The following is a 25,289-nucleotide window of genomic DNA, read 5'->3' on the forward strand; positions in this document are numbered from 1 at the left end:
GCACGAGAAACACTTTAAGAAGGTAATTGGTCCCAGCCCCTCCTGTCCATCTTCCACATGGGTAATGCTGCAGTCATTGGTCATGAGGGGGCGGCTAATTGGCAATTATGTACAAAAAAAATACATCTCTATGTAGCAGTGCACCTGGTACAGGCAGACGGGGGCCTGGGGGAAAAGCTGAGATCATACTAACTCACAAACTTTACTCACCGCCCAGACAGGCCGGCATCTACCCAAGGTCTCCCACCCTCATTCCGGGCCATCATTTTGTCCCTCCCTGCACCTTGCAGCACACATCACGTGACCTAAAAGTGAGGGCAGGAAGTCCTGCTTTCTGATCTTTCTGGATCGATCGTGGGTCGAACAGGTTTATGATCAGTTGTCTGGGGCTGGCTCATATCTTGGAATTCAGAGATTTTAAAGCTAGGTCATTTGGGTGCTATAACTTAAGAGTTGTGACTGGTGGGGGTCAGAGGCCCGTGCCTTCTTTCTCATCCGATTGTGTTACACACAGACGCCAAACCCTCCTCCCGTGGACTTGCAGGGCACATTCCTCCCAGAGCACGAAGGCTGGCTACTTTTAGACAATGAAGGTATTATGGATCCCTGTGTCTCCGGTCTTTCATCAATGCCCGGGATACAACTTATTCCTTTCTTCATGCTCACGGTCTATACCTGTGATGCTGGCTACTGCGCCGCATTTGTGCCTTGTGTTGTTCCAATGTGACTTCTAGTATCTAAGATGGCAATTGTTCCCACATGTGCACTACATATACGAAGCATACAATAATATGATTGTGTAAAGGACTTTAAGAGCACCCCTAGACTCGTATACTACCTTGCACAGCCTTTGCCTTATTCTAAAGTGTTTAGGAAGGTCGTCCCCCCCACCCCCCTCTTCCCAACACACCGCACTTAGTCTCAAGGTTGCGGGGTATTGGCAGTTTACAGCCCAGCGAGATCGCAGCATGTCATGGGATGGCTCAAAATGCATTTAGACTGGGTTCCTTTCAGGCAAGGTGAAAGACAATGGGCTGTGGAATGTTGTAGTCCTCCCTCGCTTCCTGCCTTATCGGGCACTCTGGAGCCTGGGAGTGGACTACAAAGGGTTCCCGCCGAACACAAAACTTGCACTGAGGTCATTCCCGCCTAGAAAGGCAAAAACAACAAACCGTCGAGAATGTTGAAAAATAATCCCACCATTCTAGCAGAATGTTGGCTCTTCTGTGAATTACTGAGGCTGATTTAACCTCCTGTGAGTAATAAGACTACAAGTCACTAAGGTAAAAACACTGCCACCAGCCTTTCAAGGAAACTTGCAATTGTAACAAAACTGTTACCAGGTAAGTATGAAAGGGGATGCATTGCATCCCCCCAGCACTCCACATAAGTTGGGGTGTGCTGGCTCACTATAAAATGTAAAGGGGATGGAACTCCATTTTCACCCCATGGGAACAGTAGTTCACCCAAGGACATTAAAGATAAAGTAACAGGGAGGCCCAAAGGGGCAACCCAGCCCTAAAGTTATAAGAAAATATAACTCCAAACATAAACTATAGTGAGACATAATAAGGTCATCCATAAAAGAGTAAGATTAGGTGAGAGGGAAAAAAGATTTCCCACTCACCTAAGGACAAGGAGAGATAATCCTCAAGTCCAAGCAAAAAGGTCTGGGTTTGACACAGGTCAGGAAGATGCATCACAAACATGAAAATCTTACCACAGTCTTTTTTGAGATTTCAAGTTTTTTCGATAAAACAAATCTTTTTTGACTGGCGTGTTTTCATCTCCAACCATCGCTCGACTACCAGCAGCAGATATCCGTTGTTGGCGAAGATAACCTTTCGTTGGCCCAGGTTGCACTTAGTTCGCACCTCGATGTCGGAGGAGAAGAGGAGTCTCTGCAAGCTCTGCGCCAAGTGTGGACTACAGAACACCTGCGTCGAGGATTGGCACTTCGAGTGCCTATATTGCCTGTATCCGGTCTATGATTAGGAGGGATGCAAGATTTGCCAAGGTTTTCCGTTGAAGACCAGGAAGGACTGATGCTGAAGGTTAGCAGTGTGACTCCAATTGTGGAAAGCCTCTGACTCGGCACACAGCCATGCCTCATCCAGGACTGGCGAGCTCCCTCTGAGAAGAGGTTTAAATCCTTTGATGATGCCTCTGGCCAGAGGATTCAACAGAAGACCGAGCACCATGCTGCAGATCCTGGTAGGGTCGCCGCGGCCGAGGGACCCTGTTTGGAAAGGACCTGATCCCTGTCTCCATCTCCGTCCATGGTGAGTCTACCAGTCGGGGGGTGATGGGGTCGGGTGGGGCCTGTTTGCCTTCCCAAAGAAGTCCCTGGCCCCTTTGAAGCACTGTACCTCTTATAAGGACAAGGGTGTGTGAAGGAGAGGCCCAAGACTCTGACGATGGCTCCGTCTGCCAAGGCCTCATCTTGTTTGATGACCACTTCGTCTGTTTTGTTGATCGGATCACTCTGTCGACCACAGCAGTTACCATCCCATCGACCGCCACTGTTATGGCAACGGGAGGGACCCTTACGACTGTTATATTCATGGGGAGAATGATGGCTATGCCACGAGTGTCGTTACCTCTGCCCACCGACAGCTGCACCAGCGACTCCTGAGGAAGCGCTTGTACGAGAACAGGTCCTCATCTCCTCTTTCCCTGAGGATTCAGGGAGATTGAGGGAGCTGTTGCCTCCTATGGATTTTCTCCCCAGGCTGGGGAGGGTGTCTCAAGCAAGCTTGCGGGGGTCTCGGAGGAGATCCCCACAAATATACACCAGCTCAGATGACAATCACCTGCCAGACAGTTTCTATTCAGATCACGAGGGGGTCCTCGGCCCCATATCACATGAGATCACCAAGAAGGGAACCAGAGCTACCACGTTTCAGCCGGAGCTGGCACCTGTAACCCCCAGTCACGCCTCAGCCAGCTCCCAGGGACATTTCTTTGGATATCTTGATGGCCCTTCACACCTTTGTGTCGGAGATGCAGCAGAGGCTACCAGTTGCCTCGGTGCCTGGGGCGGTCAGTAGCCCTTCGAGACCTCCCGTGAGGAGTTCTCCTAGGACGAGCCCGATGAGATCAAAGTGCTTATCCAGCCCTGCCAAGACAAGGCTGCAACCTAGCCCATCTAGGCTTAAATGCCGGCCTGTGCTGCTGCCAGCACCACCCCGGAGACCGTTGACGTTGGTGAGGGAGGTGCCTACACATATCGATACGGACACGGCAGTGATGCATACGGAAGAGCACAACGATTGTGCCGGCTGACGGTGTGCCTCTGCATGGATGAGCCTGCCAGTACTTTGTCTCATGACGAGATGGGCTCCTTTCATAGCATGCAGTCAAGGGCCTCCTCCCTGTTCAGCGTGGTCCCAGAAGAAAAGGAAGGGTTCCTTTTTCAGCGCTGGGAGTCTTTCTGGAAGATGGTTATGTCAATTCTGCTGCGGTATAACGTTTGGGAGGAAGGGCTGGAGATGCTGAAGACACTGAATACTGCCCCTCCCAAAAGAGAGCCTGCCGAAGAAACCTAGGGTGCCGGACTCGGCCCCCAGGTGCCTGAGATGATAGCCTTGCCCAGACTCTGTGGTGTCTGCTGCTACCAGGAAGCACTCAGTGAACCCATCATCTTAGCCCATGGTACCTCTGGACTAGGAAGGGAAGATGCAGGATGTGGTTGGAAAGTAAATCATTTACATCACAGCTTCCACTATCAATCCGACGCCAGCGCTCAGGCCATCCTGTCCCGATATGATCGGGAACTCTGGTACAAGCTTGGGCCGATCCTGAACTTCCTTCCATAGGACAAGAAGGTGGATATGCTAGCCCTATTCCAAAAGGGCAAGGTGGCCATGGACCAGGTCATCACGGTGGCACTGGATATTGCATACTCTGGCATCTGGTAGATGGTCAGTGGCTTAGCCCTTCAATGCAGAGGTTAGCTGAAGGCTACAGACTAGGGCAGACGTGCAGTCCAAGGTGGTGGACATGCCTTTCGACGGGTACAACTTGTTTGGGAAGGCGGTGCACAAGTCGCTCCAATCTATTAAAATCGACGGGCACGGTCCTTGTGGACTCTGAGGCAGAGAATATCTTCCTTTTGTTTCTCAAGAGGGAACTCAAGCAGATCTTCCAAGGGTTACACTCCACCCGATCGCCAGCCCTCCTGCTTTACCACCCAGGAGGCCTACAGAGGGCGCTCACAAGCCTTCGGCAGCAGAGAGCAGCTTTGTCACCCGCAGGCCAGGGCAGACACCGAAGTAGACCTGAATCAGCCACAGATCCGGGTCCCCACTTTTGTACCCCAGTGTGTGGCTTCCTAGCCAACCTAGTAGGAAAGTGGCAAACCATCACAGACTAATGGGTGCTGGATATCTTTATCAGCGGCACACCTTGGAATTCCAACACAGGTGTCCTCTCATTCCTCCTGTGACGCGTTGAGAACTACACATGGCACAGCTGCTACAGGAGGTTCAAGCCATTTTAAGAAGGGGGGGGGCGATAGAGCCTGTGCCCCAGTGCATCTGGGGCTCCGGAGAGTACCCCAGATAATATCTGGTATTGAAGTCAGGAGGGTGGCAGCCAATCCTAGACTTAAGAACTTGAAATACCAAAAGTTCAGGATGGTCACGTTGCAGAACTTTCACGTTCCCATTCACGCGAAACATCGGAAGTTCCTGTGGTTCGTGAACAACACTATCATTTCAAGGCACTGCCTTTCAGCCTGAAGTCGGTGGCAAGGGTTTTCAAGAAATGTTTGGCTCCGGTGGCAGCGCACCTGCACCTCGGTGGGGATCCACGTCTACCCTTATCTGGGCGACTGTCTGATCCACTCCCGATCCCACGCATTGGCAGTCCAGCACACCAGAGACTATTCGCCCGCTGGCGGCTCTCGAATTCTCCAACTATCTGAAGTCCTGCGTGGAGCCATCGCAGAACGCTTTGTTCCTGGGCGCCAGTCTCAACAAGGTTGCATGGTTGCCACCTCCCTCGGAGGAGAGTGTGACTGCCATCCTGGGGTAAGTGCAGTGCCCGTAGTCGGCGCAGAATGCAACAGTGTGAGCCATCAAGTCATTTTTGGGCATGATGCTCTCCTGTATTCACCTCCTCCCGCTGCGCAGACTTCAGAGGAGACCTCTGCACGAGTTTCTGGATGCGCAGTGGATGCAGGTCACAGGCACTTGGATAGACAAGGTAGTTCTCAACCAGGAGTTCCGACAAGCTCTTCGATGGTGTGGGGAAATGCCCACATCTCGAAGCTCATTTCCAGATACCTCCATTCAAGGCCTTGGTTAACACAAACGCCTCCCTTGAAGATTGGGGGGTCCACACGAACAGTCCCACGAAAGGGTCCTCTGGCTCCCGGAATAAAAGTTCCTCCACATCAGTGTCCTGGAGCACCGGGAAGTCTTCTGGGCCCTCCCAGTCATTCCCACCTCAGCTGAAGCAGAAGATGGTGCGCAACTTCACAGAAAACACCCCCACCATGTTCTGCATCCGGAAGCAGGGTGGGTTGCGCTTTCCTGTGCTCTACCTGGAGGCCTAGCCCCTGTGGCACTAGGCCATTCTTCAAGGAATGCTCCTCGTGCCTTTTCACCTGGCAAGCATCAAAAACACCATCGCACACTCTCTCAGCAAGTGCAAGCGTCTCGTCTCCAACAAGTGGGACTGGCCCCAAATCAACCTCTTTGCAAAGATGGCCAACTCCAAGTGCCAACAGTCTTGTCAGCAGGTCCCTCAGCCGGGGATCCTGGGGGAGGCCTTCTCATTCCCCTGGGAGTATCTCTTCTTGTACGCCTTTCCTCTGATTCCCCACCTGCTACGTGTGAGCAAGGCACTTGAATGTCATTGCAGGATGATGCTCATTGCTCTGGCAGATCTGGTACCTGGACCTGCTCAGTTTGTCAGTGGCCCTGTCCATACGGCTACCTCCACTTCCAAACCTTCTTGCCAGAGAAGAGGGGACAATACTGCACCACGACCCAGCGTCGCTGAGCTTTGCGGCCTGGCTCCTGCAGCCCTACAGTTTGGGCACTACACACACCCACTGGAATACAAGAAGATTCTGGCCAGGGTGTTCTCTACGCTGTCATGTTACGGTCACAAGTGCAAGAACTGCACAGTGTGCTGCAGGACTCGGAAGAGAATGCTGCTACGAGTCACAGCTCAATCCGTATTTGCTTTCCCTGGCCAAGGCTAGCCTAGTATACGCCACGATAGCGATGCATCAGGCAGCAATATCCCATTACACCAGGTCGCCTAGTAAGCCATCCCTGTGGTCGCACCGGCTCGTCAATGAGTTCCTCAAAGGCCTCTTCAGGACTTTTCCACCAGTGAAGGCTCCTGCTCTGGCTTGGGAGCTCAACGTCATTTTGACCAAGCTCATGGGGTTTCCCCCATTTGAACCAATGCATCAGGCCCCACTGAAGTTTCTCTTGTTGAAGACTGCTTTCCTTGTGGCGATTAACTCGGCCAGGCAGATCCGCCGATCCTGTCCCTCTCTTGCAAGTGGCCGTACTTGTCCTTCCACACTATGAGGGTGGTGCTGTGGACTCACCCCACTGTTATGCTGCAGGTTCAATCAGAATTCCACCTCAACTAGACTTTGGTTCTGCCCTCTTCTTCCCGAATCCTTCTACGCCGGCGGGAAGAACCTTGCATTTGCTGCACGTTGCTCGTGCCTTGAACCTTTGTGACACACACAAAGGATTTTCAGAAGAGAGCTCAACTATTTGTGAATTTTGGACCTGAGTTACCGTAAGGCCCTGTCTAAGGCTTCCATATCCCTGTGGCTGTCCGGCTGCATCATGCACTGTCATCGTCTGGCAAACAAACCGGTGCCAGGAGCAGCCAGAGAGCCCACCCCACCAGCGCCTTCACAGCGACAACAGCATTTCTCTCTGGTGTTCCCCTGCTCGACCTCTGCAGGGCTGTTACTTGGAGGTCCACCCACCTTAACGAGATTATACTCCGTCGACAGGGATTCCAGTGAGGTGTCCCGTGTCGGCGAGGCAGTGTTACGCAGCCAGTTTAATTGAGGCAAGTCTGTTCCAGGGGTAAGTATACTGTTTCCGTTGAGCCTTTGCCACCTACCGTGGTTGTGTATATGTACTGCTGTGTATTTGTATTCATGAGCATGTGACTCCATGCATGCCCATGCTGGAGAACCAGAGTTGCGGGGAAGTAACTTGTTCCATCCTTCGCGAGTTGAGGTCCCCCTAGATTGTTTTTTTTCCACCATTCTGGTCGGTTGCTTTCATGCGGAGCTCATGTTAACGAGATTTCTCCAGCATGCGGTCTGGCATGGATTCACATGCTCATGAATATTCCCCGTCGTCAGGCTGGGAATCCTTGGTAAAGAAAAAAATCAGTTTGTTTTGTTTCTGAACGGTCTTTCTACTAATAACCAATCACTGGTCTCTGGGTCATACTACCCCAGCCAATGACTGCCCTCTACCTAAGCCCCTCCTCTGGCAGCAATCTTCAGATTTATACCACATTTTCAAGTGTTGGGAGTCCTTGTGCTGTAGCTCTCGAGCTTTTACTGCGTGTTGCGTTTTTTCAAAGCGTTTATTCTCATTTTTTGATCAAATTCGATCCTCAAGCTCCACCGATTCATCTTCCGATTAATGGACCGTTTCGGAATTTTCTACGCCCCTCAAGGGTGACTTTTTTGCCGAATTTCACTTCCTGGAGGATTCCGGAAGATCTTTGAGGCCTACCCCGCGTGGTCATGGCTCAAGACAAAGGAGACTACGCCCGTTGGATCCAAGCTGTTCAGGAACTGCCTGGGATGCGGACTACAGAACGTCTTCAAGAAGGACGAGCACTCTGTGTCTCTACTGCCTGAACTCCGACAAGTCGCATGTGGAGGAGGACTGTGCGTTCTGCAAGAACATGTCCGTCCAGACCATGAAGGACCGTCGGAAATGACTGGCTGAAGGCGAAGAGCCTGGCAGCAGGTGAGAAGAAGTCTGAAGGGTCTTCTAAGACCTTTGAGGGCCCCGGCAACAGGGGCCCAACAGAAGGCAAAGCACTGCGAGTCCGCGGGCACCGGGAGCGCCGTTGGTTCGGGCTCCTCGGCTACCAGGCCGGGCGCAATGTCACCCACGCTGTCAACAACGAGCCAACGATCCGGCTTGATGAAACCCCTATCTGGACGTAAGCTTCGGGAGAAGCCTGGTCGATCCTGGCGGAGAAAGCCAAGGGGGAGCGAGGCAGTGACCCCCCCCCCCCCCAAGGTGAAGACCTCGACACGCCTAAGGTTGTGAAGGCCCAGATTCTTCCAGCTAAGGCCTCGATCGAGGGAGTAGTGGCGTCCCTGGCAAAGCCCGCAGAGGCGACCCCAGTGGAGACGGCCTCCAGGCCTAGAGTTTCCCTGCCATCCTGGAGGGAATTTTCTTTCCAAACGATCGTAAAGACCCCTGTGAAGCTCCAGACCGAGAAAGGGGGGGGGGGGCGTGGTAGTCCTAGCAGACTCAAATATCTACTCGGAGGACGAGCTGTCTCATCAAGGCTGCTCTGGACAAGAGGTTCGAGGAGGCCAGGGACTGCGGGAAGGATGCCGACGAGGCGGACATAGAGAGCGAGGGTGGAGCCGATGAGGAGCGGCAGGTTGAGGAGCCTCGGCTGATGCTCTCTCAACTGAGGCCGATACTGCCCGACAGGTCAGAAGTCATCTCGCTGGCACTGCACACCTTGTGCACAGAGATGAGGACAAGGTTGCCCTTACCGCCGGCGGACGATCCAGCGGTGCCTGGACCGTCAGGGAGCCCTCCAGCCAAGCGGAGGTGAGTCCATCCACTCCCACTTTCCATCCTTCACCCCATCCCCTCCTCCGAGGGATGAGACGGCGACAGCGGAGACGACGTAACAGATCTCCCATCGCCCCCTCCCCGGGCTTCCCCTCCCGATGAAATTGGCTTGTTTCACGCCATGATCGTCAGGGCCTCGGAGCTCTTCCAGCTATGCCCCGAAGAGCCGAAGGGATTCCTGTATCAACAACGGGAGGCCAAGAGGAAGACCGTACTCTGTCCTGCTGTTGGACGACATCTGGGACGAGGGGCTGTCACTTCTGAAGAACCTGTCCATGGCCCCTGCGAAGAGAGACCTGTACGAGAAGTATTGGGTCCTTGATTCTGCCCCTACGTGCCTCAGGGCGCAGCCGTCTCCGGACTCAGTTTCTGCGGCGGCCAATAAGAAATCGGCAGGGGCGACGGTATCGACTTCCACTTTCCCGCTGGACGGCGAGGGGAAGAAGCTGGATGCCATGGGACATCGGGTCATCCCGTCGCCAGCGACGACCATTAAGGCGGCCAAAGCTCTCACTATCGTGGCCCACTAAGATAGGGAGCTGTGGTTTAAAAGCGCCCTCCTCCTGGACGACAAGAGAGCGAAGGCCCTCAAAATCCTGCAAGAGGGCGCGGTGGCTTCGGATCACGGTATCCACGGACATCGCCGACACTGGCCTATCCTGGACCTCCGCCGCCTCAACAGGTACATAAAATCCCAAAAATTCTGGATGGTCACCCTTCAGCACGTGCTGGGACAGCTGGAAGAAGGGGACTTCCTGTCGTCGCTGGGCCTGGAGGATGCATACTTCCACATCCCCATACACAAAGGACATCTAAGGTTTCTACGCTCTGGTCCAGGGCCGGCACTACCAGTTCAAGGCACTGCCCTTCGGTGTGAAGTCGGCGCCAAGGGTCTTCATCAAGTGCCTGGCTCTGGTGGCTGCGCCTGCAGGGGATCCACGTCTACCCCTATCTGGACGTTTGGCTCATCCAAGCGAAGTCAAGGGAACTCGCCGTCGACCACACAGCGAGGACCGTCCGCCTTCTCACGAAACTGGGGTTCTCAATCAACTTTGCGAAGTCCTGTTTGGTGCCATCACAGGACACCCTATTCCTAGTGGCCAGCCTCAACACGGTGGGGCGGCTAGCTGCACCATCTGAGGAGAGGAAAAAGGCCATCCTGGGCAAGGTACAATGGCTGTTGACCATGGAAGTAGCCAGGGTGAGGTCCATGAAGTCCCTGCTCGGCATGATGTAGTCATGCATCTACCTCGTGTGTCTGTGCAGGTTGCAGATGCGGCCACTGCAGGAGTTCCTTGACGTCCGTTGGATACAGGTGGCGGGAAGCTTCGAAGACAAGATCTCCCTCAACGAAACTTTCTGTCAAGCGACCAGATGGTTGGGCACCTGCGCGCATCTCGCGGCGTGCACGGACTTCCAGACCCCAGCGCATCAGAAAACTGTGACGACGGACGCCTCTCTGGAGGGATGGGTCGCGTACACTGGAGATCTCCACGCAAGAGGCCTTTGGCTCCTGGAGGAGAGGTCACTGCACATCAACGTCCTGGAGCTCTGGGCCTTGTTCTGGGCCCTCAGGTCCTTCCTTCTGTCCCTCAAGGGCAAGGTGGTACGGGTCTTAACCGACAACACCACCATGATGTTCTACATCCAGAAGCATGGGGGCATCAGATCTCCAGCTCTACCTAAGGAAGCACAAGATCTGTGGCAATGGGCTATCGCCCGGGGGATGTTCCTGGTACCCTTTCACCTGGCAGGAGTGAAAAACACCGTTGCTGACTCACTCAGCAGGGAGCTGCGCTCTTGCCACGAGTGGGAGCTTCGGCAGGATCAAGTGGATCTTCTATTCCGATGGTGGGGCAGTTCCCAGATCGATCTGTTTGCGACAGCGACAAACACCAAGTGCCGGGGGTTCGCCAGCAGGTTTCCCCAGCCGGGGAGCATGGGGGATGCATTCTCCTTTCCCTGGGATGGACTGTTCCTCTATGCATTCCCACCGTTGCCGCTACTACTGCGACTCATCAGTCAACTCAGACGGCCCCGATGCAGGATGATCCTCGTCACACCGGCGTGGCCGAGGCAGATATGGTTCCCGGACCTTCTGGACATGTCAGCGTTTCCTCCAGTCAAGCTTCCGGCGGACGCGGATCTTCTCGCCAGGGAGAGAAGGCGCGATCCTGCATCACGAGCCAGGATCGTTGAACCTGCAGGCCTGGCTCCTGCAGCACTAGAGTTGGGAGGCTACGATATCCCGGCGGACTGCAAGGAGGTACTTTCCAAGGCCAGAGCATCATCGACTTTGGGCATAAATGGAAGAGGTTCTCTGGTGCCGTGCACAGAAGATCAACCCTCTACGGATTACTGCCCCTCAAGTGCTGCCGTACCTGCTGTTGCTGGCCAAGGCAGGGCTGGCACATGCCTCCATCAAAATTCATCTGGCGGCTATTTCCCGCTACACCAGAACTCTGAGGCGGTCATCGTTGTGGTCCCACCGCCTGGTGAACGAGTTCATGAAAGGACTGTTCCGCTCGTTCACGCCGGTGAAGGCTCCGGCCCCAGCGTGGGAGCGCAATGTGGTGCTGACCAGGCTCATGGGTCCGCCATTCGAGCCTTTGCATTCGGCACCCCTGAAATTCCTATCGTGGAAGACTCGTTTCTTTTTGCCATCACCTCCGCACGACGAGTCGGAGAGATGCAGGCCCTCTCCTGTAAACCGCTGTATCTGACATTCCACCAGACAAGGGTAGTGCTGAGGACACACCCCTCCTTCATTGCTCAAGGTGCCGTCGGACTTCCACCTCAACAGGCCCTTGGTGTTGCCTGTTTCTCCAGCATGGGGTCTGGCATGGATTCACATGCTCATTAATATTTCCCGTCGTCAGGCTGGGAATCCTCGGTAAAGAAAAAATCAGTATCAGTTTCGTTTCTGATCTGTCATTCGTAGTAGTAACCAATCACTGATCTCTGCGTCATACTGACCACAGCCAATGACTGCCCGCTACCTAAGCTCCGCCTCTGGTAGCCATCTTCAGATTTTTACTGCACGTTCAAGTGTTGGGAGTCCTCGTGCTTAGCTCTCGAGCTTTACTGCGCGTTTCGCTCTTTTTCAGGTGAATTTTCACATTTTTTCGGTTAATCGAGCCTCAAGCTCCACCGTTTCTACTCCCGTTAACGGCTACCCGTTGCGGGATTTTCCTACGCCCCTCAAGGGTGAAGATTTCGTCGAATCAACCTCTTGGAGGATTCCAGAAGATTCGCGGCCTACTTCGAGATGGCCCAGGATGCGAGTTTGTCGCCTGGACCCAAGCTGTTTTGCAGCTGCCCTGGATGCGGGCTGCAGAATGTGTTTAAAGAAGACGAACATTTGCGATGCCTCTACTGTCTTCATGGGGACAAGACTCATGTAGAGAAGGACTGCCAGTTCTGCAAGAGCTTGTCAGAGCGGACCATGAGGGACCGTCGATTCCCGTCTCGCCAGCTGGTTGGAGAAGGGCTCAACGGGTGAGAAGAAGAAAGGGTCCGAGCGGGCTTCTAAGTCCTGTGCGGGCGCCCTGGCGACGGGGGCCCAACACCAGGCCAAGCGCCGCGAGTCCGCTGGCTCCGGGAGCGCCGAAAGGTCGGGCTCTTCGGTCACCAGGCAGGGCGCACCTTCCCCGGCACCGTCAACCACGAGCCAACGCTCCGGTTCGGGGAAGAGTAAGTCCGAGAACCCGGGTAAGCTTCGGGAGAAGCCCCGTCCGATCTCGGGAGAGGGGGAGCGAGGCGTCACCCCTCCCCCTAAGGAGAAGGCCCAGGACGCACCTAAGGTGGTGAAGGCCCCTACCCAGCAGGCAAAGGCCTCTATCGAGGCGATCGCAGCGACTCTGGCCAAGCCGGCAGAGACCCCGCCAGCGGAGACTGCCTCCGGGACTAGTTTCCCTGCCGCCAAGGAGGGAATCCTCTTTTCAGCCCATCGTCGTGGCCGCCATGATGGAAGACGCGAGGGGGGGCACGGTAGCCTCCTCGAGCTCGGAGTCAGCCTCGGAGGAGGAACTGACCGAGGCCGTGAGGAACCTCGAAGTCTAATTCGAGAAGGTTCGATCCCGTAGGGAAGATCCTCGGGAGATAACCGAGGAAGACGACGATGGCGAAGAAGAGCAGCCTTCCCTTCAGGCGCACCCGGAACCTGGGCCTCAGGATGGCTCGGCGGCCATTTTGTCTGCGATCCAGTCCTTATGCTCTGAGATAAGGACGAGATTCTCACGGCCCAGGCCGGAGGACCCGCAGCCTGGCCCATCGGGAAGTCCTCAGAACCAACGACGGAGGACCCAACCCTCTCCTCCGCTCGCCCCCGTAAGGCCTACAGTTCCCTCCTCATCCTCCCACGAGTCGGGAGATGACGGTGCGTTGGGCTCGACGACGGGTTCTGAGGGCGACGACGATGGAACGGGTCTCCCGTCTCCCGTCGCACGGGCCTCGCCGCCCGACGAGATTGGCTCTCTCCACGCCATGATCGCCAGGGCGTCAGAATTGTTCCAGCTCTGCCCGGAGGAGCAGAAAAAGGAAGGTTTCCTCTATCAGCGCCGGGAGGCCAAGAGGAAGACTGTCATCGCGGTGCCTCTAATCGATGACATCTGGGAGGAGGGCCTGTCGGTTCTCAAAAACCCCTCTATGGCACCAGCCAAACGGGACCGGTACGAGAAGAAGTACTGGGTCCCCGAAACCGCTCCCCTGTGCCTCAGGGCCCAGCCAACACCAGACTCGGTCGTCTCAGCGGCGGCGAAGAAGAAAGCGGCGGGGTCAGGAGCTTCGACGTCGAATTCCCCGCCGGACGGCGAGGGAAAGAAGTTGGACGCCATGGGGCGGCGGGTCATTTCGTCGGCGGCGACGACAATCAAAGCGGCCAACGCCCTGGCGATCGTAGCCCGTTACGACAGGGAGATCTGGTTTAAGCTGGCCCCCATATTGGACTTCCTGCCGGACGACAAGAGGTCCGAGGCCCTGGAAATACTGCAAGAGGGCGAGGTGGCATCGGACCACGCCATAACGGTGGCAACCGATATTGCCGATACCGGGTTCCGCCAGCTGGGCAATGGTGTTTGCCTACGACGACGGGGTTGGCTCCGGGCGACGGACTTCCGTCAGGACGTCCAGACCAGGGTGTTGGACATGCCGTTCGACGGCAGCAACTTTTTCGGAAAGGCGGTGGACGAATCCCTCCAAGCCATAAAAACGGAGACGGCCCGCGCCCTAGGAGCCCTTCAGCAACGACGGCCCTTTCGGAGCTTCGGAGGCAGACAGGGTGCTTCCAAGGGATCCAGCAGTGGCTCGTCGTCCTACCGCCAGGCGGCACGCTCCTAATCTCAGGAGGCCTACAGGGGTCGCGGCAAGCAGGGAGCGCCTCGCCGCCGTCGGCAAGGTGGCCAGGGCGGCAAGGCCACCACCTCCAAGCAGGACTGAACCGGCCGTGGTCTCGGGCCCCCCACGGAAGCACCCCGGTGGGAGGCCGGCTGACGAATTTCGTCGGCGTGTGGAAGTCCATCTCCACCGACCGTTGGGTGCTGGATACTCTAGCAAGAGGACACTCTATCGAATTCCTGAAGAAGTGCCCTCACGTTCCACCTGTGGCCAGGAAGGAAAATCACGTGCCGCAACTGCTCTTGGAAGTACGGGCGATGCTCAGGAAAGGCGCCATCAAGCTTTTCCCGAAGAGGCTCCGGGGCTCCGGGGTGTACTCAAGGTACTTCCTCGTCAGGAAGAAGACGGGCGGCTGGCGCCCCATCCTGGACCTTCGTCGTTTGAACAAATACATCAGATCACAAAAGTTCAGGATGGTCACCCTCCAGCACGTACTGGGACAGCTGGAGGAAGGCGACTTTCTATCGTCGTTGGACCTGGAGGATGCTTACTTCCACGTTCCCATCCTCAAAAGTCACCGAAAGTTCCTCAGGTTCGTTGTCCAGGGACACCACTACCAATTCAGAGCACTGCCGTTCGGATTGAAGTCGGCCCCCAGGGTCTTTACCAAGTGCCTAGCACCAGTGGCGGAGTGGCTGCGCCTGCAGGGGATTCACGTCTACCCCTACCTGGACGACTGGCTCATCCGCTCAAGGACAAGGGAACTTGCCGTTGAACACACTGCGAGGACCGTCCAGCTACTCACAGACCTGGGATTCGCCATAAACTACCCAAAGTCCCACCTGGTGCAGTCGCAGGTGGCCCTGTTTCTGGGAGCGAAGCTCGATACAGTGAGGCGTCTGGCGGCCCCGTCGGAAGAACGGACGAAGACCATTCTAGGGAAGGTGTAGCGCCTGCTAGCCACGGACGTGGCCTGGGTGAGGTCCATCAAGTCCCTCCTGGGGATGATGTCCTCTTGCATCTACCTGGTGCGCCTCTGCAGACTACGGATGCGCCCTCTTCAAGAATTTCTCGACGCCCGTTGGATGCAGGCGACGGGCACCTTCGAAGACAGGGTCCCCCTCAACGAGGTGTTCCGGCGGACGATTCAGTGGTGGGGCGTTCGAGCGCACCTCACGGCGGGCAAGGACTTTCAGACGCCGGCGTACCAGGAGACGGTGACGACGGACGCCTTCCTGGAAGGTTGGGGCGCCCACACCGGAGATCTCCACGCAAGAGGCCTCTGGCTCCCGGAGGAGAGGCTCCTGCACATCAACGTCCTGGAACTCCGAGCCGTGTTCTGGGCTCTCAAATCGTTCCTCCCGTCGCTCAAGGGCAAGGTGGTGTGGATCTTCACGGACAACACCACGACAATGTTTTACATACGGAAGCAGGGAGGCACCAGATCCCCAGCCCTATCCAAGGAGGCACAGGATCTGTGGCACTGGGCGGTCACCCAGGGGATGTTCCTGGTTCCCTTCCACCTGGCAGGAGAAAGCAACACCATCGCCGACTCGCTCAGCAGGGAGCTGCGCGCGTGTCACCAGTGGGAACTGCGCCAGGATCAGGTGGATCAACTCTTCCGACGATGGGGCAAGCCCCAAATCGACCTGTTCGCAACAGCGACAAACTCGAAGTGCAAGAGGTTCGCCAGCAGGTTTCCCCAGCCGAGAAGCATGGGCGATGCGTTCTCGTTCCCCTGGGACGGCCTATACCTGTATGCGTTCCCTCCGTTGCCGTTGCTGCTTCGACTCATCAGCCAGCTCAAGAGGTCCCGGTGCAGGATGATCCTCGTCGCACCGGCGTGGCCGAGGCAGATCTGGTTCCCGGACTTTCTGGACTTGTCAACGTCCCCTCCCATCAAGCTGTCGGCGGACGCAGACCTTCTCTCCAGAGAAGGAGGCGCCATCTTCCACCACGACCCGGCGTCGCTGAACATGCAGGCCTGGCTCCTGCAGCGCTAGAGTTTGGAGGCTACGATATACCGGCCGATTGCAGAGAGGTTCTTGCAAAGGCCAGGGCGTCCTCGACTCTCAAATGCTACGGTCATAAGTGGAAGAGGTTCTCTATCTAGTGCCGAGCACAGAAGATCAACCCCCTACGGATTACGGCCCCTCAAGTGCTGCCGTACCTGCTAACGCTGGCAAAGGCTGGGCTAGCCCATGCCTCCATTAAGATTCATCTGGCGGCGATCTCCAGATATACCAGAACCACAGGAAGGATGTCCCTGTGGTCCCATCGACTGGTAAAAGAGTTTATGAAAGGACTGTTCCGGTCGTTCCCGCTGGTGAGGGCCCCGGCCCCGGCGTGGGAACTTAACGTGGTGCTGACCAGGCTCATGGGGCCCCCATTCGAGCCGATGCACTCCGCACCGATGAAGTTTGTGTCGTGGGAGACTGCATTCCTGGTGGCCATTACCTCCGCATGACGAGTGGGAGAGATCCAGGCCCTATCCTGCAAAGCACCGTACTTGACTTTCCATGCCTCGAGGGTGGTGCTTAGGACGCACACCTCCTTTATGCCCAAGGTGCCGTCGGACTTCCATCTTAACGAGCCCTTGGTGTTACCTGTTTTCTTCCCGTTTCCTTCGTCGCCGGCCGAGAGGACTTTGCACTCGCTGGATGTGGCTAGAGCCCTGAAGTTCTACGTGGACCGCACAAAGAGTTTCCGGAGGACATCACAGCTGTTCGTGAACTTTAGACCTGTGAATCAAGGGAAGGCTCTCTCGAAGTCTTCTATTTCCAGATGGCTCTCCGGCTGCATCATGCACTGCCACCGGTTGGCTAACCGACCGCTGCCAGGCCGTCCGAGAGCCCATTCGACCAGAGCGATCGCTGTTACTACGGCGTTCTTATCTGGTGTGCCCCTGCTGGACATCTGCAGGGCTGCTACATGGAGGTCGACGCACACCTTCACGAGATTATACTGCGTCGATCGGGATTCCAGGGAGTAGTCCAGGGTCGGCCAAGCAGTGCTGCGCAACCTGTTCGCTTAAAGTGAGCCTGGTGAGGAGGTAAGAGATGCTTAATGTTGAGCCTTTTGCCACCCCCAGTGGTTGTGCATGTGTGTACTGCTATTTATTCTTATATTCATGAGCATGTGAATCCATGCCAGACCCCATGCTGGAGAAGGAACAAGTTACTTACCTGTAACTGTTGTTCTCCAGCATGGGTCTGGCATGGATTCACATGCGAACCCTCCCGCCTACCCCTCTGCGGCTCTTCACTTGGTCATACTGACACTTCACGTGCTACCAAATCTGAAGATGGCTGCCAGAGGCGGGGCTTAGGTAGAGGGCAGTCATTGGCTGTGGTCAGTATGACGCAGAGATCAGTGATTGGTTACTACTACGAAAGACAGATCAGAAACAAAACTGATACTGATATTTTCTTTACGGGGGATTCCCAGCCTGACTGGGAATATTCATGAGCTTGTGAATCCATGCCAGACCCATGCTGGAGAACAACAGTTACAGGTAAGTAACTTGTTCCTTTCTTCCCGTCACCTTTGGCGCCGGCTGAGAGGACTTTGCACTCGCTGGATGTGGCTAGAGCGCTGAAGTTCTACGTGGCCTCTCAAAGTTTTCTGAAGACATCACAGCTGTTTGTGAACTTTGGCCCTGTGAACCAAGGGAAGACCCTCTCCAAGGCTTCCCTTTCCAGATGGCATCTGGCTGCATCATACACTGTCACCGGTTGGCAAACTGCCTGTTGCCCGGCCGTCCGAGAGCCTACTCGACCAGAGCGACCGCTGCTACTACGGCATTCCTGTGTGGTGTGCCCCTGCTAGACATCTGCAGGGCAGCTACGTGGAGGTCGACGCACACCTTCATAAAATTCTACTGCGTCAACCGGGATTCCAGGGTGGAGTCCAGAGTCGGCCAAGCAGTGCTGCGCAACCTGTTCGCTTGAAGGTGAGCCTGATGAGGAGGTAAGTGAATTTTGAGATGTTTAATGTTGAGCCTTGCCACCTCCCGTGGTTGTGCATGTGTGTACTGCTATGTATTGTATTCACGAGCATGTGAATCCATGCCAGACCCCATGCTGGAGAAGGAACAAGTTACTTCTCCAGCATGGGGTCTGGCATGGATTCACATGCTCATGAATATTCCCCGTCGTCAGGCTGGGAATCCTCGGTAAAGAAAAAACCAGTATCAGTTTCGTTTCTGATCTGTCTTTCGTAGTAATAACCAATCACTGGTCTCTGCGTCATACTGACCACAGCCAATGACTGCCCTCTACCTAAGCACCGCCTCTGGCAGCCATCTTCAGATTTTTACCGCACGTTCATGTGTTGGGATCCTCGTGCTATTGCTCTCGAGCGTTAGTGCTATTTTTTCGCGCTTTTTCACAAAAACTTTTATTCTTTCGGTCAAAAGAGCCTCAAGCTCCACCGATCCTACATCCGATCAACGGGGACCCGTGTCGGATTCATCTGTGCCCCTCAAGGGTGAAGATTTCGTCGAGCTACACTTCGGAGGACTCCAGAAGCTTCTCAGGCCCGGTCTCGGAGATGGCCCAGGAGAAGGGAAGCTCGACGCCCGGAAAGCTGTTCAGGGCCTGCCCTGGATGCCAGCTGCAGAACGTCTTCAAGGAGGACGAACACTCTTTCTGCCTTTACTGCCTTCATGGGGACAAGACGCACGTGGAGAAGGACTGTGCGTTTTGCGGCAACATGTCGGAACGGACCATGAAGGACCGCCATCAACGTCTCGCCAGCTGGCTGGAGGGTAAGAGCCCGTCTGGCGAGAAGAAGAAGAAATCTGAGCGGTCTTCTAAGACCTTTGAGGGCGCCCCGGCGACGGGGGCCCAACATAAGGCCAAGCACCGCGAGTCCGCTGGCACCGGGAGCGCCGAACGGTCGGGCTCTACGGGCGCCAGGCAGGGCGCACCCTCCCCGGCACCATCAACCACGAGCCAACGCTCTGGGTCGGGTAAGAGGAAGGCCGAGCACCCGGCGAAGCTCCTGGAGAGACCCCGGTCGAGCTCTAAGGCAGAGGAGGAGCGTGGCAGTGCCCCCTCCCTCAAGGATAAGGCGGTGAGCGCACCTAAGGTGGTGAAGGCCTTGATCCATTCGACCAAGCCCTCTATCGAAACGGTCGCGGCGGCCCTGGCCCAGCCTGTGGAGGCTGCACCAGTGGTGGCGGCTTCGGGGCCCAGAATCTCCCTGCCTCCTCGGAGGGAGTCTTCTTTCGTGCCCATCGATAGGACCCCCGTGAAACCCTCCGTGGGGAAGAAGGGGGGGCAGGGCGTCGTCGTAGATTCGGCCTCAACCTCAGAAGAGGAACTGATCGAGGTCTTAAGCCACGGCCTAGGCGTGGAACAAGACCAGCCCGTCGGAATGGGCCCCGACGCAGGTGACGACGACGACATCGTCGAGGATACCGACGGGGCCCCTGCTCGCCCGTCGGATTCCCCTCTGCCAGCGCCGCAAGACAACTCAGCGGCCATTTTGTTGGCTATACAGTCCTTATGCTCCGAGATAAGGACGAGACTACCGTTACCGACGGAGGAACCTCTCCCGTCGGGGGATCCAGAACCGGGACCTTCTGGTGTTCCCCCTACCAAGAAAAGAAGGATCCATCCACCGCCTCCTTTTCAACCGTCGCGCCCCGTCCAGCCCTCCTCCCCGTCCACCCGAGGGGATGATACGGGGACTGACACGGCAGCGACGGGTACGGACGACGAGGCATACGACGAGGATTTTCCGTCGTCGCCTCCCACCAGGGCTTCTCCGCCCGACGAGATCGGATCGTTCCACTCAATGATCGCCAGGGCATCCGAGCTTTTCCAACTCTGCCCTAAGGAGAAGAAAAAGGAAGGCTTCCTTTACCAACGGCGCGAGACCAAGAGGAAGACGGTCCTCGCAGTGCCTCTGTTGGACGACATTTGGGATGAGGGCCTTTCCCTCCTCAAGAACCCTTCCACGACGCCAGCGAAAAGAGACCGGTACGAGAAAAAGTACCGGGTCCCGGACTCGGCCCCCCTATGCCTCCGGGCGCAGCCTACCCCGGACTCCGTCGTCTCCGCGGCAGCCAGGAAGAAAGCGGGGGGGGGGTGCGGCCTCCACGTCGACTTCCCCGCCGGACGGCGAGGGAAAGAAATTGGATGCCATGGGGCGCAGAGTCATCTCGTCGGCGGCGACGACGATTAAAGCGGCCAACGCCTTGGCTATCGTGGCCCGCTACGACAGGGAACTCTGGTACAAGATAGCTCCCCTGCTGGATTTTCTGCCGGACGACAAGAGGGCGGAGGCCCTTGAGATCCTGCAGGAAGGTGAGGTGGCCTCGGACCACGCCATCACCGTGGCGACGGACATCGCCGACACTGGGTTCCGCCAGATGGGCAACGGCGTTTGCCTTCGACGTCGCGGATGGCTCAAGGCTACGGACTTTCGGCAGGACGTCCAGACCAGGGTCCTGGACATGCCCTTCGACGGGAACAACCTGTTTGGGAAGACAGTGGACGATTCCCTTCAGGCCATCAAGGCGGATACTGAGACGGCCCGGGCCCTTGGAGTACTGCAGCAACGGCGGACGCCCTTTCGGAGCGGCGGAGGCAAGGGCGCCTCCAAAGGTTCCGGCGGCGGTTTCGCTTCCTACCGTCAAGCGGCCCGCTCGTCGTCGCAAGAGGCCTACAGAGGACGAGGCAAGTCTGGCGGCCCCCGCCGTCGTCGCCAAGGAGGCCAAGGCGGCAAGGCCGCGTCCAAGCAGGATTGAACCGGCCGTGGGGTCGGGCCCCCACCGAAGCACCCCGGTGGGAGGCCGGCTGGCGGGCTTCGTCAGCGTGTGGGAGTCCATCTCCACCGACCGTTGGGTGCTGGACGCCCTGGCCCGGGGCCACGCGCTCGAGTTTCAAAGAAGGTGCCCGCGCGTCCCCCCCGTGGCCAGGAAAGAACTTCACGTCCCTCAACTTCTCCTGGAGGTAAAGGCGATGCTCAGAAAGGGCGCCATCGAACTCGTCCCAAAGAGGCTTCGGGGCTCCGGAGTCTACTCGCGTTACTTCCTCGTGAAGAAGAAGACGGGAGGATGGCGCCCCATCCTGGACCTGCGACGCCTGAACAAGTTCATCAAGGCGCAGAAGTTCCGGATGGTCACCCTCCAGCACGTCCTGGGTCAGCTGGAGGAAGGAGACTTCCTATCGTCGTTGGATTTGGAGGATGCCTACTTCCACATTCCCATCCTAAAGGGGCACCGAAAATTCCTCAGATTCGTGGTCCAAGGGCGTCATTACCAGTTCAAAGCCCTTCCCTTCGGACTGCGGTCGGCACCCAGGGTTTTCACCAAGTGCCTCGCACCGGTGGCGGCGCAGCTGCGCCGCGAGGGGATTCACGTCTACCCCTACCTGGACGACTGGCTCATCCGCGCCAAGACGAGGGAGCTCGCCGTGGTCCACACGGCAAGGACCGTCCAACTCCTCACGGACCTGGGATTCTCCGTGAACTACGCCAAATCCCACCTGCTGCCCGCGCAAGTCGCACTGTTTCTGGGAGCGAGGCTCGACACAGTGTCCCTTCTGGCCTCCCCGTCGGAGGAGAGGACCAGGACCATCTTGGGCAAGGTGCAACGGATGTTGGTGGCCGACGCGGCCAAGGTGAGGTCCATCAAGTCCCTCCTCGGGATGATGTCTTCCTGCATCTACCTCATTCCCATGTGCAGGCTCCGGATGCGCCCGTTGCAAGAGTTCCTGGATGCGCGCTGGATCCAGACGACGGGCAGCTTCGAGGAAAGGATCAAGCTCGACGAGAGTTTCCGACGACCGATACGGTGGTGGGGCACCCGCGCGCATCTGACGGCGGGCATGGACTTCCAGACCCCAGCCCACCAGGTGACTGTGACCACGGATGCCTCCCTAGAAGGGTGGGGAGCGCACACCGAAAATCTGCACGCAAGGGGACTCTGGCTCCCGACGGAGAAGTCGCTGCATATCAACGTCCTGGAGCTCCGTGCAGTGTTTTGGGCCCTCAGGTCCTTCCTTCCGTCCCTCAAGGGCAAGGTGGTGAGGATCTTCACCGACAACACCACCACCATGTTTTACATCAGGAAACAGGGCGGAACCAGGTCCCCAGCGCTGTCCAAGGAGGCGCAGGACCTGTGGCATTGGGCCGTCGCCCAAGGGATTCTTCTGGTGCCGTTTCATCTGGCAGGGATAAAAAACACCATCGCCGACTCACTCAGCAGGGAGCTGCGCTCGTGCCACGAGTGGGAACTACGGCAGGATCTGGTGGATCGCCTCTTCCGACGGTGGGGCACACCCCAGATCGACCTGTTCGCGACGGCGACGAACACCAAGTGCCGGAGGTTCGCCAGCAGGTTTCCCCAGACGAGGAGCATGGGCGATGCTTTCTCGTTCCCCTGGGAGGGCCTGTTCCTCTACGCGTTCCCTCCCTTGCCTCTGCTAATCCGGCTCGTCAACCAGCTCAAGAGGTCACGGTGCAGGATGATCCTCGTCGCACCTGCGTGGCCGAGGCAGATATGGTTCCCGGACCTTCTGGACTTGTCGGCGTCCCCGCCAATCAAGCTGCCGGCGGACGCGGATCTACTCTCCAGGGAAGGAGGCGCCATCCTCCACCACGACCCGAAGTCGCTGAACTTGCAGGCCTGGCTCCTGCAGCGCTAGAGTTTGGAGGATACGACATACCGGCCGATTGCAGAGAGGTTCTTGCAAAGGCCAGGGCGTCCTCGACTCTTAAATGCTACGGACACAAATGGAAGAGGTTCTCTGTCTGGTGCTACGCACAGAAGATTAACCCTCTACGGATTACGGCTCCCCAAGTGCTGCCGTACCTGCTGACGCTGGCCAAAGCTGGTCTGGCACACGCGTCCATCAAGATTCATCTTGCTGCGATCTCCCGATACACCAGAACCACGGGCCGGACGTCCTTGTGGTCTCATCGTCTGGTGAAAGAGTTCATGAAGGGACTGTTCAGATCGTTCCCGCCGGTGAAGGCTCCGGCCCCGGCGTGGGAGCTCAACGTGGTGCTGACCAAACTCATGGGACCTCCGTTCGAGCCTCTGCACTCGGCCCCGTTGAAGTTTCTATCGTGGAAAACAGCTTTTCTCGTGGCCATCACCTCCGCACGACGAGTGGGAGAGATCCAGGCCCTTTCCTGCAAGGCCCCGTACTTGACTTTCCACGACACGAGGGTAGTGCTCAGGACGCACCCCTCCTTCATGCCCAAGGTACCGTCGGACTTTCATCTCAACGAACCCTTGGTGTTACCTGTGTTCTTCCCGTCGCCTTCGTCGCCGGCTGAGAGGACTTTGCACTCGCTGGATGTAGCTAGAGCGCTGAAGTTCTACGTGGACCGCACGAAAGGTTTTCGGAAGACGTCACAACTCTTTGTGAACTTTGGACCTGTCAATCAGGGGAAGGCTCTCTCGAAGGCTTCCATCTCCAGATGGCTCTCCGGCTGTATCATGTACTGTCACCGGTTGGCAAACCGACCGCTGCCTGGCCGTCCGAGAGCCCATTCCACCAGAGCGATCGCAGCTACCACGGCGTTCCTATCTGGTGTGCCCCTGCTGGACATATGCAGGGCTGCTACGTGGAGGTCGACGCACACCTTCACGAAATTCTACTGCGTCGACCGGGATTCCAGGGAGGAGTCCAGGGTCGGCCAAGCAGTGCTGCGCAACCTGTTCGCCTGAGGTGAGCCTGGTGAGGAGGTAAGATGCTTAATATTGAGTTGATGTGATGCTTAATGTTGAGCCTTTGCCACCTCCCGTGGTTGTGCATGTGTGTACTGCTATGTATTCTTTATTCATGAGCATGTGAATCCATGCCAGACCCCATGCTGGAGAAGGAACAAGTTACTTACCTGTAACTGTTGTTCTCCAGCATGGGTCTGGCATGGATTCACATGCGAACCCTCCCGCCTACCCCTCTGCGGCTCTTCACTTGGTCATACTGCCACTTCACGTGCTTCCAAATCTGAAGATGGCTGCCAGAGGCGGTGCTTAGGTAGAGGGCAGTCATTGGCTGTGGTCAGTATGACGCAGAGACCAGTGATTGGTTATTACTACGAAAGACAGATCAGAAACGAAACTGATACTGGTTTTTTCTTTACCGAGGATTCCCAGCCTGACGACGGGGAATATTCATGAGCATGTGAATCCATGCCAGACCCATGCTGGAGAACAACAGTTACAGGTAAGTAACTTGTTCCTTACCTGTAACTGTTGTTCTCCAGCATGGGTCTTGCATGGGTTCACATGCAAACCCTCCCTCCTACCCCTATCCGGCTCTTCTCTTGGTCCTACTGCCATTTTACGTGCTACCAAATCTGAAGATGTCTGCCAGAGGAGGGGTTTAGGTAGAGGGGAGTCATTGGCTGGGGGCAGTATGACCCAGAGACCAGTGATTGGTTATTAGTGGAAAGACAGTTCAGAAATGAAACCGTTTTTTTTTCTTTACTGATGATTGCGAGCCTGACAGGGAATATTCATGAGCATGTGAATCCATGCCAGACCCATGCTGGAGAACAACAGTTACAGGTAAGTAACTTGTTCATTATTGCTGTCCCATGCGTCTTGGATGCATACTTCGACAGATTCTTCTGCGGTTGTTGCTGCCTGCCGTCCTGTGAATCTTTTTTTGACTTTTTGACGGCTGCCACCAGCCTTTGACTTCGGGCTTCTGCCTCATAGCAGGGAGAGTGGGGGGGCCCTTATTCTCGACTTTCCTCTTTGGAGAATGCCTTTTCTTTCCTTTCCCTCCTCTTCCTTCACTTGTCTGGCTGCTCTTTTTTCCACTTTATGGTAGAGAACTGCAATGTTGCCCTTCCTGTAATTTCTTTGGAAGGACACTCCTAGGGAGTGTAATAACTGTCTACCACATGACCACGATGAGCGGAATTGCAAAGCCTGTCTACTCTTTAGGCGCAAGACGCTTAAAGAAAAGCACACAAAGCGTTTGGCGGCCTAGGCCATGCAGGCCGAATCCCATTCTCCCACTGTCGTCTCGGATGAGGGTTCCTCTGGCAACCACGACTCCAGTGCGGAGGCAGAAGACATTGTTGTGGAGTTGCCGGACTACCACGTGCCCGTCCCCAGCCCCACTAAGTATGCCAAATGCACTAATATGGGGC

This window comes from Ambystoma mexicanum, chromosome 13 (assembly GCF_040938575.1).
Source record: "Ambystoma mexicanum isolate Mex_15411 chromosome 13, UKY_AmexF1_1, whole genome shotgun sequence".
Lineage (NCBI taxonomy): Eukaryota > Metazoa > Chordata > Amphibia > Caudata > Ambystomatidae > Ambystoma > Ambystoma mexicanum.